At 45.3% G+C, this 17,087-nt stretch overlaps 1 protein-coding gene across 3 annotated transcripts in view; it reads left to right on the forward strand.

Moving 5' to 3' along the window:
- Window positions 1–17,087, forward strand: part of TOX2 (TOX high mobility group box family member 2) — a 183,746-nt gene that overhangs the window by 24,938 nt on the left and 141,721 nt on the right. The window lies entirely within an intron of this gene.

The raw sequence follows: 17,087 nt of genomic DNA on the forward strand, positions 1-17,087 counted from the left end.
CCTTGCATGTCTAACTTGACTGGTGCTTCATATGTTAAATTTATGAGCTCCACTGTAAGGAACAGGGGGAAAAAAAAAACACTTTTCTTTTGTTGCATTATTCATGTCTCTATATAAGTTTATGTTTAGAGGTTTAAAAATAGGCTCTGCGGACATTTTTATGCTTGTGTAGAGGTGAAAACGGGGTTGAAGGGGACCATCATTTCTTGTGTACTGAAGGCTAATTAGTATAGACAAGCCACTACATCATAATACAAGACTTTATACCATTTAATATCATTGTCTTTGCTAGTGTTACAAGAAATAAACACAGATCACATTTGTGATCAAACATTTCCATACTTATTGATGGCAAGATTAAAATGTAAATAGACTCTAAATGTGACCGTGCAACTAGGTGGACATTTATTTTTATTTTTTGTAAATCAGGTGTTAACATCACAAGAAAAGAAAGCACTGTAACTGATGGATGAAACAGTGATTAGTATATACAAGTTGAACGGCCACATTTAGAGTTCATTTTCATTTTAATCATTTTATCAATAAGTAACACCATCTGTAACTATTTCTTATAATACTAGCGAAAACAATGATAGTAAATGGTGTAAAGTCTAAAATATTTTAGTGACTTGTCTATACTGAACAGCGTAAGCCACTCCATTTAAAGTGGAAGTAAACCCGAATTTTTTTTTTTTTTTTTTTTGATGTCACAATGTAGAGTATAAGATTTCCTATCATCTGTGCCCAGTCTTGCCACACAGAATTAATACAGCTCTGAGCAATCCTCTTTTATTGTTCAGGGAAATAAAACGGACTTACAGAGAAAAACCTTAGTCCATTCCGCCCCCTTGCAATGAGTGACAGGTTATTTACATATCTCATGCACTAGCTTCAGACAGGCATTATTTTTTAATTCCCACCGCCACTCCTTTTCTGAAGTCATGTGGTTACTTTTCTGGATTTTGACTGGATGATAGTGATCATAGCAGAATTCAGTGTAAGAAATACATAGGAAAAAATGCATGTTGACAAGGGGAGTGTAGAGGAGGGCGGAGAGTCTACTGACATCACGACTCCACCCACCGAGCTCCAGACAATAGATCCACCCACAGAATCTGCAGTTTTTCAGGTCTCATAGCAGACAGAGGGGAGACATCCTGAGGAAGACAAGCTTGTGTCTCAACATGGTTATGCCTGTCTTCTTCAGGATCTCAAGTCCGGAGGAAGATGAGCTTGTGTGTCATCATGCTTGTGCCTGTCTTCCTCAGGATCTCAAGTCCTAAAGAAGATCAGCTTGTGCCTCAACATGCTTGTGCCTATCTTCCTCAGGATCTCAAGTGCCGAGGAAGACCATGCTTGCACCTGTCTTCCTCAGGATCTCAAGTCCCGAGGAAGATGAGCTTATGCCTCAACATGCTTGCGACTGTCTTCCTCAGGATCTCAAGTCCCGAGGAAGATGAGCTTATGCCTCAACATGCTTGTGCCTGTCTTCCTCAGGATCTCAAGTCTTAAAGGGTCACTAAAGGAAAAAATTTTTTTTGCTGAAATGACTGTTTACAGGGCATAGAGACATAATAGTTAACTGATTCCTTTTAAAAATGATTAAAAATAGATAAAAAAAACAATCATATAATGTGCCTGCAGTGTAGTTTCGTTTTTGCTGTTGTTTCCTGGTTCTCTGATGTACAGAGAGCCACTAGAGGGCAGTCAGCCAATAGAGAGCAGTGATACTTTGTCTAAAACTCCTCAGCACCAATCCAGTTTCGTTTTACACACAGTAATCACACCTCCTTGATTAGTGACCACCGTGAGAAATCTCCCAGTACTGTGGTTATCAGGAAACAGACAGCCAGGAAGTGTCCAGAACAGAGAGGATTTACAGCAACATGAAAGCAAAAACGAACAATGAGCACATGAAACCAGGACTGCAGTAAGGTAAAGGAAGCTATTTAGCTAAAAAAAAAATTCCTTTAGTGACCCTTTAAGGAAGATGAGTTTTTGCCCTAAAATGCTTATGCCTTTCTTCCTCAGGATCTCAGGTCCTGAGAAAGATGAGTTTGTGCCTCATCATGCTTGTGCCTGGCTTCCTCAGGATCTCAACTGCTGAGAAAGAGGTGCTTGTGCTTCATCAAAACATCAAAATAGACCTCATCACCAGTGCTTGCTTTTCAAGTGGTCAAGAATAAACGTCACAAGAGAAGACTATATATGGATGAGCCAATCATATACACACATATGTGATGACGATTGCTTATGTCACTTTGGCTATAAAGAGCTGTAAGGAGCTTTATACTGACCAGTGTGTGCCAGTGTGATCTCTTATACATGCATGCATGCTCTTACATCATAGATTTGGATCAGCGGCAAGAATAGAAAATTAGTATCCTGGAATTGGACCAGGGAAAAATCCATGACAGTATGTAAACAGCTCCACCCGGTTATTATTTTACAGTTCAGGTGGGCAGCTGGCGGCCTCCCGTTTTTAACCCCCCCAATCGCCTGTACTTCCTCTTCTATCTCAAGAAGGACAATTAGCCCTCCCAGTTCTTATATTGGACTACAGAACAATATGTACCAATTTTGTAAAGATAAGAACAGTGGAAGAGATTCAATCATTTTGCAAAAGTCAACCAGGTAGGGCTGACACCATTCAGTCCACAGAAATGCTGCGTGTTGTCAGCCCACAGCAGGTATTTTTCTGTACTTGCAGGGTCTTCAAGGTGTAAAACATGGGGAAATGTGCATGAATTGCAGAGATGTACTGTACATTTGTTTTACATTTTGCCTTGACATACACTCTAAGTAGGAGGTTAGTTAGCCAGAATCTTTTTGTGGTTTGCTGATATGATATTATCACGGGCAGATAATGCTTTAGATGTACTGATGTCTGACAGTGCAGTTTATAGAGAAAAATGGCCTGTAAAGCGTACCATTGCATTATGGGTGGTGAGCTTTTAGATTCTCTTTCAGATCAACTGAATTATTGGTCTGGCTACACAGGGGATCGGAAACATATATTTATACATGCACATCATAATTTATTTTTTAACAGAATGGATGCTAAATTTTTAACCTTCTTTAACCCCTTCCTGCCCAGCCCCAGTATCCCTTTAATGGAGTCTTTACACTGAGGAGGTAGGAAAAATTGGCGGATCACGTGATTGGCTGTCACAGTGGTCACATGATCCGGAGTCGGACCAACTGGCTACCGATTGCTACCAGAGACCGAAAGCTGTCTTTGATGCCAAGAAGTTCCTGCCCTGCTTCTTCCCACTAGAACAGGGGTCTCAAACTCCATTTCATTGTGGGCCGCATCAGCATTATAATCACCTTCAAAAGGGGCGGTTGTATCTGTAAGATTAGATGTCCAGCGCATCGCCTCCCCTTACATTAGATGTCAAGAGCCACCCCACCATCAGAAATTGAGTCCCCCACCCTCCCTTACTTTACAGTGCATCCCCCTTATGCTGCTGCTGGGAAGAAGCTTGATGCACTGCTTGAAAGAAGAAAGTACAGGGTCTGGAGAAGGACCAGGGGAGGGCTGGAGCTCCCCTGCAGCTGCAGGAGAGGTGCGAGGGCCACATGAAATGGCCAGGAGGACCGCATTTGGCCCGCAGTCCTTGTGTTCGACACCTGTACACTAGAACAATAACCGTCCTGCTTGAAGCCTAAACCCTCTGCCATCTGGTGCCCATCTCCATGCCAGAGGTCTCTCCACGACATTTCCATCCATTAACCTTTGTTTCCAAAAGAAGGAACATCCACACAAAAAAGAAAGGGCTGCTGCACTTTACTGACGTTACTTTGAGATGGCATTTACACACCAATCACATTGACGTACTATCTGGGGTCACTTGAAAGCAGTTTGTCACTCACTTATAGTGGACAATCCGCAGCAGTCACATGTGAAAGCAGCACACAATACATATATAGTCTTCTAGATTGTAATCTCTAACGAGCAGGGCCCTCTGATCCCTCCTGTATTGATTGTATTGTGACTGTACTGTCTTCCCTGATGTAAAGCACTGCGCAAACTGTTGGCGCTATATAAATCCTGTATAATAATAATAATAGTAAGTCACCATCCACGGCCGTCAGCCAGGTATGGTATACATTGTCCAAACTGGATCAGTGTAACTATGTATAAAATATCCATACCTGGAATTCTTCTTTAATTCACACAGGGTAGAATAAAAGTAGCGCTTTATTTACTTATGGCCAGAAAGAGACACTTTTTGCTCAAAATTATTTGGTATGTCTGACATGTGACTTACAAAATCATATGAAAAATTTATTTTAATAAGATATATATATGTTTTTAAATATAAAAAGAATAATAAAAAATAAAATAAATATAAAAAAAAAAACACCAAAAAGTTAATAAAAATATACACCCAGCATAAAATGAAAATTTCAGGTTAACGCAATTCTTTACTCTATCTAGAAAGCGTGGACAGAGAAAAAATTAGGATCTTAACAACAATTTTGGAATTTTCTATTATTTTAAGCTTTTTAAGTTCTAAAGCACCCTCCTCTAAATTCTAGGTTTTATAGGTTTTAAAACATCCCTATTATATAACTTTTTCCTGCAAGGTTGCTAATCTCATAGTTCTGCACGGATGTATAGGAGCATGCTGTATAGAAAACAGGAAGTGAGGGGGGACAAGCAAGGAAACAAGGGAATCTATGGGAGGGGGGCTATCTAAGAAAGTGTGTATAGAGTCCAATGCGTAGAATTTTATCTTGGTTGCAAAAGAGTTGATCCTTTATTACTCAAGGAGATATCTTGAAACTTTAATTGTAGATATTTCCTTCTTAAATTAAAAATCGAAAGTAACTTTTTTTGGTGTATTTTCGGGTATGCTTTTAAACATAATCAGCTTATTGTTATATAATCCTATGCATGCGTGTTTAGGTGTTTAAACCCTTCTGCATAGTTTGCAATGATACATTTATATAGTAGCCATATTTACTCATTACATACTCACAGGGATGGACTGGCCATTGGGACTACAGGGAGTTTCCCGGTGGGCCGATGGCTCAGTGGGCCGGCTTCAGTGACAGCGGACCACCGCACTCCTCCGCTCCTCTGTCTCTCCCTTCCCTCAGCGCTCGCCTCCTCTCCCTCCCCGCAGCGCTCACCTGGGGGGAACAGAGAAGCAGGGGGAGGACCAGAGGAGCAGGGGGCATGACAGAGGAACATGGGGGAGGGGACAGACAGCCGACTCAACAGCTATGGCCTGGGAGTTTCTCACTTCTGCCTAATCTTGTCCCTTAAGGGGGGGCACCGAACTGATTCTTTGCCCCAGGTGAAATAATGTGAAGCTTCCCCACTGGTACTGCCTATAAAAGTACCAGTACCAGCCGTTCTACTATAATAAAGTAGAACGGCTAGGGAAGGGGGAGAGGGGGCCTGGGTGGCCGGGGGGGGGGGGTGGGGGAGTTGTCCGGCCGCCATGGGAGAGACCTGTCAAAGTGGGCCAGTCTGGATGAATACCAGGGCCAAATTTTTGTCCCAGTCCAGCCCTGCATACTCAGGATCTACGTCTCACTTTCAGTGCTGTGGTGTATTTACTAAACATTTTCAGAGCTGCTCGTCACGTGGAACTACGTACATTCGTTCTTTACAAATGGGAGCAAAGCTGAATGCGTTTTGTCGCGTTTGCGTTTAGAAGCGTTTTAAAATATATATTTTTTTTAAATGGGGAAAAACGCCTATAAACGAAACTCTGCTAAACGTCGCGTTTGGCGTCTGAAACTTGGAAATCTTCTGCGTCTGAACCCATTTTTTTGCTTTCAAAGAAACGCTGTTAAATGCAACTGCCTAAAAACGGCAATAAACTACACTATGTACATGGTCACATAGGATAACATTGAATGCGTTCAGGGGCAGTTGAAAAAAGCGCCCAACTGCCTCTGAACATTTAGCAGCGTCCCGTGTACATGGGGCCTTACCCTCTTCACTTAGTTCAGTCTTTCCCAATTTCTTCTATTCTGTTACAAAGTCTTAGAAATAATGGGTGCTCAACCTGTGTCGCTCTAGCTGTTGCGGAACTACAACCCCCATCATGCCTTTGCCTTTGGGATTCATGCTTGTAACTTTCAGCCTTGCAATGCCTCATGGGACTTGTAGTTCTGCAAAAGCTGGAGGGCCACAGGTTGCGCACCCATAACTGTCTATAGGGTAAATGTTGCTGCTGATGTTCTGGATAAAGTGGATCTCTCCCAATCAACATTGATTATTGTTAATCCTTAATGCTGCTAGCATTAGTAAATAGATTGGAAAGTATATCATATCTTCTTGTTTTTTAAATTTCTTCAGTTACTTCCTGGTTTCCTGTCTAGGCAAATTATGTCATGCATCCCAGGAGTCTTCAGGAGGGGAGGGAAGGAGAGGGGTTTTCTCAGCCAGGACTGTCTTTGACGCAGGGCAAAAGGGGAAGCTGCCCGGGCCCAGTCATTGTTGTGGAGCCCAAAGCAGCTGCCCCTTGAGCCCGTAAATAGTTGATAAGTGGATTTGGGCCCAAGAAAATGTTTGCCTAGGGTCCAATTAAAGACAGCCCTGTTCTTAGCTAAACCCACTCTCCTGCATGCATGCTTGAGTTAAAGGATCACTAAAGAAAAAAAAAATAACAAACATGTTATACTTAGTGGCCCCCGAACCTGGCCTTCTGGGGTCCCTCGGCGGCTGTCTCGGCTCCCCCCTGAAAGAACTTAACACCTTCATGCGAGCTCGCATGGTGTTGAGTCTTTGCGGACGCGCTCCCATGATACAGCGGCGGCCATAGCCGCCGAATGTATCACACGGCCCCGCCCCCTGGCACGCCGCGCCATTGGATGTGAATGACAGCAGCGCCAGCCAATGGCTGTGCTGCTTTCAATCCATCCAATGTATCCAATCAACGGCCAGGCTGAACGGCGAAGAGGATGTCGGGGGCGAGCGCAGGACTTTCGAAGGGTCAGGTAAGTATAATGGGGGGGTTGGGGGGGCCAGTATTGACGGATGTTTTTTCACCTTAATGCATAGAATGCATTAAGGTGAAAAAACTTTTACCTTTACAGCCCCTTTAAGGGCAGATGATTTCCAGGAAGTCTCGAACAAGGCACATGGTGCTTCTGATTGTTTTTTCTAAAGCTGTAAATAGTAAAGGAGATGCTTTCATTCAATGCAAAGTCTTTATAGGAGATGTAATCGTAGTTGACGTTACCCACATCGGAATGAATGAGATGGAGGCTTTATAAAACACATCTACCCCCATATGACCAAACTGATCCTTCTCGAAGCAGGATGAGTGTGTGAGCGCTGTGTCTGTAGAGCTGCAGTGGTGTCTTGTGTTGTGTTACAGGTTTAGTAGTGGTTGCGGATTTCAACTGTCACAGATCAAGTGATATGTACAATCCTACCACAAAGCCACATTTCCTGCTGCTGATCTGTGAAAGGTGTGTTCACAAGTACCGTACAAACTTTTTCTCTTTTAGAATTTTCTGTGTGTTTGTGTGTGTATATATATATATATATATATATAGTCATCAGTGCAATTAAAAGTTATTATTTATTTATTACGGGTATTTGTATAGCACTGACAATTTACATAGGGCCAGATTCACGAAGAATCGCGGCGGCGTAACGTATCGTAGATACGTTACACCGCCGCAAGTTTTCATCGCAAGTGCCTGATTCACAAAGCACTTGCGATGAAAACTACGCCGGCGGCCTCCGGCGCAAGGCGGGCCAATTCAAATGGGCGTGTGCCATTTAAATTAGGCGCGCTCCCGAGCCGGACCTACTGCGCATGCTCCGTTTCGCAATTCCCATCATGCTTTGCGCGCCGTGACGTCATTTTTTCGAACGGCGACGCGCGTAGCGTACTTCCGTATTCCCAGACGTGTTACGCAAACGACGTTAAATTTTACATTTCGACGTGGGAACGACGGCCATACTTTAGACAGCAATACGATTGCTGACTAAAGTTAAGGCACCCAAAACGGCGACTAAATTTGCGACGGGAAACTAGACTAGCGGCAACGTAGCGAACACGAAAATCCGTCGTGGATCGCCGTAACTCCTAATTTGCATACCCGACGCTGGTTTACGACGCAAATTCCCCCCAGCGGCGGCCGTGGTACTGCATCCTAAGATCCGACAGTGTAAAACAATTACACCTGTCGGATCTTATGGATATCTATGCGTAACTGATTCTATGAATCAGTCGCATAGATAGAAACAGAGATACGACGGCGTATCAGGAGATACGCCGTCGTATCCCCTTTGTGAATCTGGCCCATACAGTCTCTGTCCAGAACTCCTGGTTCACACTGATGCGATGTGGGAAACGCACAAGGTTCGCTGCATTTCCCTGCATCGCACTGCAACGCAATCGCATTGGATCTGCTGCGTTTCAATGTTAGATTAATGACACCCCGAAACAGATTGCAAAATGCAGTGCGATTGCTAGAATCTCATCGCATGGGTGTGCACATCCATGCAATACGATTCAGGTGCAGAAATAGAAAAGGGTTCTGCAGGGCCCAAAATGTATGGCTCAAATCGCACCGCACAGACATTGCATGTGATGTGCACCGCAATGAGGTGCAATTCCTGTGAAAATCACATGCAGTGTTCTGCACGCACTAGTGTGAACACAGACTCAAGGAGTGAGCTTACAATATAAGGGCCCTCTTTTTCATGCATAGAAACACATACTTAAGCTGGCCATAGACAGTTAGATCCATGTATGGGCGGGTTGATTGTACCCAAGCAGATAGTAATAATCACTATGTTCTCCCGGCAGGATGGCTTACTGTTCCCCTTCCCCGCCGGGAGAACACAATAGCTCCGTTGGAGATATTCCCTCATCAACTGTGGTGGCTGGTGGTAGTTTTTTTGGGGGGGGGGAATGGAAAACAGTGCCCCCCCCCCCATCCCTTTCCGGTCGGTCGGGTCCGGAGCACTTACCCCATCTATGGCCGGCATCGCTTCACCCGGGTAACAGGCGCAGGGCATCACGGACCGCTTCCCCTTCCCCTGTTCTTCCTCCGCTGGCATCACAGCTGCTTCCATCTCCGGCCTCTTCCATTTCCTCCCTCCTCCTCGGTGGCCAATTGGAACGCTTCTCCTTTGGGCCAATCAGGAAACCGGTCTCAGACCCGCTTTCTGATTGGCCGGAGGGAGAATTAGTGTGAAAATAGTGATTATTCATTCGCTATTGTCACACAACTTGGTGGGCTTGGTTTGCAGTGCTCTGCGACTCGTGCCCACCCTTTTTAGAAACCTATTAGAGCCTCTGGCTCTAATCACATGCTTCAAACCTAACCTCCTGCATCCGGCATCCTGAAAGGGGCAGGACGCATGGATGGGGAGGGGTGACACCCGTGCGCCCCTAATGGTTGGGCCACCACTGATAATCAGGCCTCGTACACACGACCAAGTTTCTCGGCAAAAACCAGCAAGAAACTTGCTGGGAGATATTTTTTTGCCGAGGAAACCGGTCGCGTGTACATTTTCGTCGAGGAAACTGTCGAGAAACTCGACGTGCCAAAAGGAGAGCAAGTTCTCTATTTTCTCAATAGGAATGGAGAAACTTGCCTTGTCGAGTTCCTCGACAGCCTAACAAGGAACTCGACGAGGAAAACGATGTGTTTCGCCCGTCAAGTTCCTCGGTCGCGTGTACGAGGCTTCACTATGTTCTCCTGGCAGGATGGCTTACCTTGCCCCCTCCCCATTGGGAAAACACAACAGCTCCGTGGGAAGTATTCCCTCATCAACACTGACTGTGTTGATGGAGGAATTGAGTAATATTCGTTCCTGGAACCCATGGTTCCAGGAAAAAATTGCATAATTTATGGCCTGCCTGATGCCGCGTACACACGACCGTTTTTTATGTCATGGAAAAAAACAACGTTTTTCTCGACGTGATTCCTCTCAAGCCTGCCTTGCATACACACGATCGTGATAAAAAATGCTTGAGCAAAGCACGGTGACGTACAACACGTACGACGGCACTATAAAGGAGAAGTTCCATTCTAATGGCGCTACCCTTTGGGCTGATTATTCTAATTTCCCATCTCATAACTTGCTTCTGAGCATGTGCGTTTTTTTCCCTGGCGTTAAAGCCTACACACGACCATTTTTTACGACGAGAAAAACCACGACGTGAAAAACGACGAAAAAAATAGAGCATGTTCTAAATTTTAAATGCCCATTTTTCTCGACGAGAAAACCCCTCTATGAATGGGGGGCCAATGGGAACAAACAGGATCCCTATCATCCTCATCTCTCAGCACATCCCTATATATACAAATGGGCTTGTAATGTACCATATAATACTGTACATGGCCAAATGGCCGTAGAGAACAAAGAAAAGAGGAAGGTAGGAAAAAGAAAGGAGGAGGGGGAGGGGTGGAGAGTAGGAAAACAAAGCAAAAACAGAAGTGCACTCTATCCTGTTAAGAAAAGCATTGATGTAACCGTCCTATGCGGCATCAGAGAGATATTTAATCCATGGGTCCCAGAGATTTTATCAAAAAAAGTATTCTATCATTCAAGACCACCGAAAGGCCACAGGTTTTCATTGTGCGACATTACAACCTTGTTCACTGTGCAGGCCAGCTGTCAGCGTCCCAACAACCGCTGATGTCATTGGTTGATAAGGAGGAAATTGGGCACCTTCACAGCATCCTTGTTGCGCCTTGTGGGGTCACGTTAGCTGTATGGGGGAGAGAAATTGAGGAAGAACAAATGCTGGAATGCTAGATATTAGCAGTGTTCAAAAGAATCAAAAGAATATATCACCTCTAATGTTGGGTGTCTTATGTATGTGGAAGCTGCTGTGGTGTAAAACAAATAGTTCAGATTTCTACATTTTAGAATGGGGTGCCTTGAGACTGTGCAGAATTTTAAGGGGGGCCTTCACTGAAAAAAGGTTGAGATACAATGATCTACACGACATTACCACGTCTCATAGAACAAGACGTTACCGCGATGTCTCTCCACCTCGCATAGGTGTGCACAGCCTATTGCATTAGGGTGTGCACCCCAAAGCGCAAACATATTTGCACGTATGTGTATATACAGTATACTGATGGTGTCAGTAGAGTGGTGGACGGTGTCACTAGGGCAGAGATTGTGTCAGTAGGGCAGTGGACAGTGTCAATAGTTTACATTTTATATATTTTTTTTTATTTCAGGAGCGCCATTAGGGAGCTTTGGTGAAATATCAGGGGTCTGTGCGACGTGTGTTACTGCACGTTTAACGCAGTATATTCCAGTGCGTTAGTGTATGTTTAAAGCAGTATATTTCTGTGCATTAGTGTACATTTAAAGCAGTATATTTCAATGCATTACTGCATGTTTAATGCAGTATATTTCTGTGCATTAGTGCACGTTTAACATTGTATATTAAGCCTCGTACACTAGGGTGACCACATTTCCAAACTACTATTCAGGGACACCCTCCCTTCCCAAAAATCGACTTCTACTGTAACAAATCACAGCACAGTGATTGGACACATGAGGCGGGATTTATGATTTCTCCAATCACAAGCAGGGGGCAGGGATTGTGCTCCTCAAGGCTTTCCTGGCCAGGACAAGCACTGTCAGTGAGTAAAGCGGTGATGTGGTGGCCTTTTTTGGAGGCATCAGATTGGCCCGGGGGGTGGATGTGTCAGTTTCATTCCGGGACACCGTATTGTCCGTATTGTCCTGGAATGAATGTGCCCGGGACAGACCTGCAAAATGCGGGACTGTCCCGGACACGTGGTCACCCTATCGTACACACGACCGAGAAACTCGACGGGCGAAACACATCGTCTTCCTCGTCGAGTTCCATGTTAGGCTGTCGAGGAACTCGACAAGGCAAGTTTCTCCATTCCCGTCGAGGAAAAAGAAGACATGCTCTCTTTTTTGCAGGGGCCGACCTGCTGCAGCAGGGCAGCCACTTGGCACAAGACCTAGAAGCTAGATGAGATCAATGGAGTAGCGGTGTTTACTACGGTCATTTCCAGCTTCTAGAGCAGCCATTCTCAACTAGGGTTCCTCCAGAGGTTTTCATAGGGGTTCCTTGACTTGTGGCTGATTGACCTCCTATTTGATGGTGCCTACATAGTTCCAGGTTCCACACCACTTGGCAGAGCCAGATGAAGGAACCCAAACCTGTCTGTAAGGGTGGCATTCTGAACACCACTACAAGGGGGACATTCTTCCCACTGGCCACCAACATAAGGGGCATTTTGTTCCCAATGACCACCAATGAATTTGTCTTTTTCAAGGATTTCTTTAGACCTTAAAGTTATTTCAAGGCTTCCCCTAGGGCAGGGGTCTCTAAACAAAGGGACAGTTTACTGTCCTACAGACTTTAGGGGGAGCCGGACTGTGGCCATCACGAGTAGAAAATGTGCCAGCATCAGTTGGAGTAAACCATGTCCCATCTTTGGTGTCATGGGAGGAATTGTGTCCCAGCATTGGTGTCACGGGGGCCCATCGTTGGTAGGAATTGTGCCCCATTGTTGGTGTCAATGTGCCCCATTCGTTGGTGTCAGTGAATGCAGTAGTGCCCCAAGGACCAGATAAAAGTAAGCAAAGGGCCACATCCAGCCCCTGCTCCGCAGTTTGGAGACCACTGCTCTAGGGTAAAAAAAACATTGAAAAGGGCTGTTCTAAAGGAATCACTCAGGTGGCACATACATATGTACAATGGTCTAAGCTGTGACCATCTAAAAATAGCCATACCTGGAATTTTGTACCTGGATTTAGACAGTTGTGTTGCAGGAATACAAGCAGAATGTGCACTGCTGTGCCATTTATTCAAAATGGCACCCCAGCGTTGCAGCGCACCATGAGGCCGGATGATACACTACCATGATTTGTGGTTGGCTGTATGGTACAAATTGGTGCATTTTGATGCAATAGTACTGCTTTATGGCAATGCACATGAACACACTACAAATTGTAGTAAAAGTAGCAGTGAAAAAAAAAAACAGTTGTGGGTCTAATTTTGGCATTTTATTTCTAGGTGATCAATGTAAACGGGGGAATGGCAGGGTGCATCTTTTGCCTATGTACTTTGTACTGAAAGTTGGCCCTCTTTGGGAGGTATGGGGTTTTGTCAGACACAAACCTAGTGGGCTGGATTCAGAAAAGAGATACGCCAGCGTATCTCCTGATACGCCGTCGTATCTCAGAGTCCCGCCGTCATATCTATGCGCATGATTCATAGAATCAGGTTACGCATAGATATCCCTAAGATCCGACAGGTGTAAGGTACTTACACCGTCGGATCTTAGGCTGCAATCTCACGCTGGCCGGTTGGTGGCGCTTCCATTTGTATACGCGAGGAATATGCAAATGAGGAGTTACGCCGATTCAGAAACGAACGACCGCCCGGCGCGTTTTTTTTTACATCGTTTGCATTCGGCTTTTTCCAGCGTATAGTTACCCCTGCTATATGAGGGGTAGCTAATGTTAAGTATGGCCGTCGTTCCCGCACCGAGTTTTGAATTTTTTACATCGTTTACGCAAGTCGTTCGCGAATACGGCTGGACGTAATTTACGTTCACGACGAAAGCATGACGAGTTGCCAACGTCATTTAAAGCATGCGCACTGGGATTCAGTTCGTTCGGCCCGGGGACGCGCATCATTTAAATGATACACGCCCCCTACCCGCCGAATTTGAATTCCGCTGGGTGGATTTACGCTACGCCACCGCAACTTTACAGGCAAGTGCTTTGTGAATAAAGCACTTGCCTGAAAAACTTGCGGCGGCGTAACGTAAATGAGATAGGTTACGCGGATCTAAAGATCCGCTCACCTATCTGAATCTAGCTCAGTGGCCTGGATTCAAGAAGCAATTGCGCCTGTGTAACCATAAGTTACACAGCGCAATTGCCTACTTGCCCCGGCGTAACGAATGTTCCTGATTCAGGAACCTCGTTACGCCGACTGCAGCCTAAGATATGCACGGCATAAGGCTCTTATGCCCGCATATCTTAGGCTGCACTCTTGCGATGGCCGCTAGGTGGCGTTCCCGTTGTGCTCAGCGTATAGTATGCAAATTGCATACTAACGCCGATTCAACAATTTACGTTGTTTCCGTACGGCGGTTTTCGCGTAAGGCTGCCCCTGCAGCTATTAGCAGGGGCAGCCAATGTTACGTATACCCGTCGTTCCCGCGTCGTTCCCGCGTCGCGAAATTTGAAAGTAAGTGAATCGTGAATGGCGCTGGACACCTTGCGACGTCATTTGCCGCAATGCACGTCTGGAAAGTTTCCTGAAAAAGCATGCGCTCTACGCTCGGCGCGGGAACGCGCCTAATTTAAATGATTCCCGCCCCCTACGGGATCATTTAAATTGCGCGCGCTTACGCCGGGCATTTTGCCGGCGCGCCCACGCAATTTACTGCTCCGTGAATCAAGGGCAGCGCAGTAAATTTGCGGGGGCGCAGGGCAAAAACGTTGCCCTGCGCCTCCGTAAAAAATGCGCAAATCTACCGAATCCGGGCCACGTTTATGGAAGCTGAAGGACATCACCTAAAGACAGGATTCGATTTGCAAAGACCATATGCTTGGTGTCGGGTTGACATTTTAAAAACGTGATAAAGATCCATTTCTTGCTCAGTGTTCCTGTGTGCCTCAAAGTTGTATACCTCTAACTTCCTGAACCATCATAGACCCAGCATTATGAATGTTACTGTTGTAAGCAAGGGTTCAAGAGGTAACTGGGAGCTTGTTTATGTATGTGATGTAGATCTGTAGGTCTGATCCAGTCTGCAGGTGCAGCCACAGAGACCACAGACTGATCTCTCTTCAACAGAGCTCAAGGCTTTTGTTCTCATTATCAACATGTAATTAACTACTTCAGGTCCGCGTCCGCCCCATAGCAGTTTTACTGCTACAGCATGGCACCTGTGCGTCGGATCACGTATATATACAGTATCTCACAAAAGTGAGTACACCCCTCACATTTTTGTAAATATTTTATATCTTTTCATGTGACAACACTGAAGAAATGACACTTTGCTACAATGTAAAGTAGTGAGTGTACAGCTTGTATAACAGTGTAAATTTGCTGTCCCCTCAAAATAACTTAACACACAGATATTAATGTCTAGACCGCTGGCAACAAAAGTGAGTACACCCCTAAGGCCTCGTACACACGGCCGAGAAACTCGACGGGCGAAACACATCGTTTTGCTCGTCGAGTTCCTTGTGAAGCCGTCGACAAGCCAATTTTCTCCATTCCCGTCAAGGAAATAGAGAACATGCTTTCTTTTTGGCTCGTCGAGTTTCTCGACAGTTTCCTCGACGAAAATGTACACACGACCGGTTTCCTCGGCAAAAAAATATCTCCCAGCAAGTTTCTTGCTGGTTTTTGCCGAGAAACTCGGTCGTGTGTACGGGGCCCAAGTGAAAATGTCCAAATTGGGCCAGTTTTAATATTTTGTGTGGCCACCGTTATTTTCCAGCAATGCCTTAACCCTCTTGGGCATGGAGTTCACCAGAGCTTCACAGGTTGCCACTGGGGTCCTCTTCCACTCCTCCATGACAACATCACAGAGCTGGTGGATGTTAGAGACCTTGCGCTCCTCCACCTCCTATTTGAAGATGCTCAATAGGGTCCAGGTCTGGAGATGTGCTTGGCCAGTCCATGACCTTTACCCTCAGCTTCTTTAGCAAGGCATTGGTCATCTTGGAGGTGTGTTTGGAGTCCTTATGTTGGAATACTGTCCTGTGGCCCAGTCTCTGAAGGGAGGGGATCCTGCTCTGCTTTGGTATGTCACAGTACATGGTTACCTCAATCAACTGTACTTCCCCAGTGCCGGCAGCACTCATGCAGCCCCAGACCATGACACTCCCACCACCATGCTTTAAGGGGTTGTAGAGGAAAATTGCCCTCTAGGGGGGAGGGGGCGAGCAGGCAAGTCAGGACACTCTCTACTTTGCAGATAGAGAAAGGAGCTGTGTGATAGTGGGCGTCCTGACACTCCTGCTTGCCCCCTCTCCCCTCAAGAGGCTTTCTCCACACCAGGAAGAAAGCCTTGCATTACGGTGTGTAGTTACAGACAGAAGAACAGACAGTGAGGATTTCTCAGAAGAATTAAGGACATTTAAAAGCAAAATGGAAGGATGAGGTAAGTAAAGGTGGACTGCACTAAGGTAAAGGAAGCTATTTAGGAAAAAAAAAATTTTCCTTTACAACCCCTTTAAGTGTAGGCAAGACACACTTGTCTTTGTATTCCTCACCTGGTTGCCACCACACATGCTTGACACCATCTGAACCAAATACGTTTATCTTGGTCTCATCAGACCACAGGACATGGTTCCAGTAATCCATGTCCGTAGTATGCTTGTCTTAAGCAAACTGTTTGTGAGCTTTCTTGCTTTTCTTTGCTTTCTGAAGTCAGGGAACTGTCCCCGGAAACCGGGAACATCTGGTCACCCTATACTATAGCCACCTAGTGCCCAACCTGCGGCCTGAGGTCTGTAGTGGGAACATTGATTGGGTTGAGAGCATTGATCTCTACTATCCTCGTGTAAAGTGTTCCCACTCTGCAGCCTATCCCAAGCCAAAAATGTAGCATGTCCACATACCTCCCAACTTTTTGAAATGGGAATGAGGGACACCTATCAGCAAAAGTATGCAGGCATAGGACACACCCCTTGCCACACCCCCTTAAAGCAGAATTGTACAAAAAACAAGATTGGTTTAACCCACACGTGCTTTTTTACCACTTGCCTTTTGGAATTTACAAATGCAGCAATTTAGAAATTGGATGAATGGTTTAGCGCTGGGAAACACTTTTTGATAGATAAATAGTGCATTTTATATACAACTATATGGATCAGAATGATCAAATGAGGGACAAATGAGGAGGAACGAGGGACAGAGGGACATTGCTCCAAATCAGGGACAGTCCCTCGAAATCAGGGACATATGGGAGGCATGTGTCCACACTCTGACCCTCATTTCCTCTATTAGGTCTGCAGTTTCTGACAGTCCTTTCAAGCATTACATATACTTTTTTATGTGTGGCCCTTTGGTGATGTCAGGGGCTACATTTGAGGCCACGCTTTAGCTCATAAGTTGACAGCC

The sequence above is a fragment of the Rana temporaria genome, chromosome 12 (genome assembly GCF_905171775.1).
Source record: "Rana temporaria chromosome 12, aRanTem1.1, whole genome shotgun sequence".
Taxonomy (NCBI): Eukaryota; Metazoa; Chordata; class Amphibia; order Anura; family Ranidae; genus Rana; species Rana temporaria.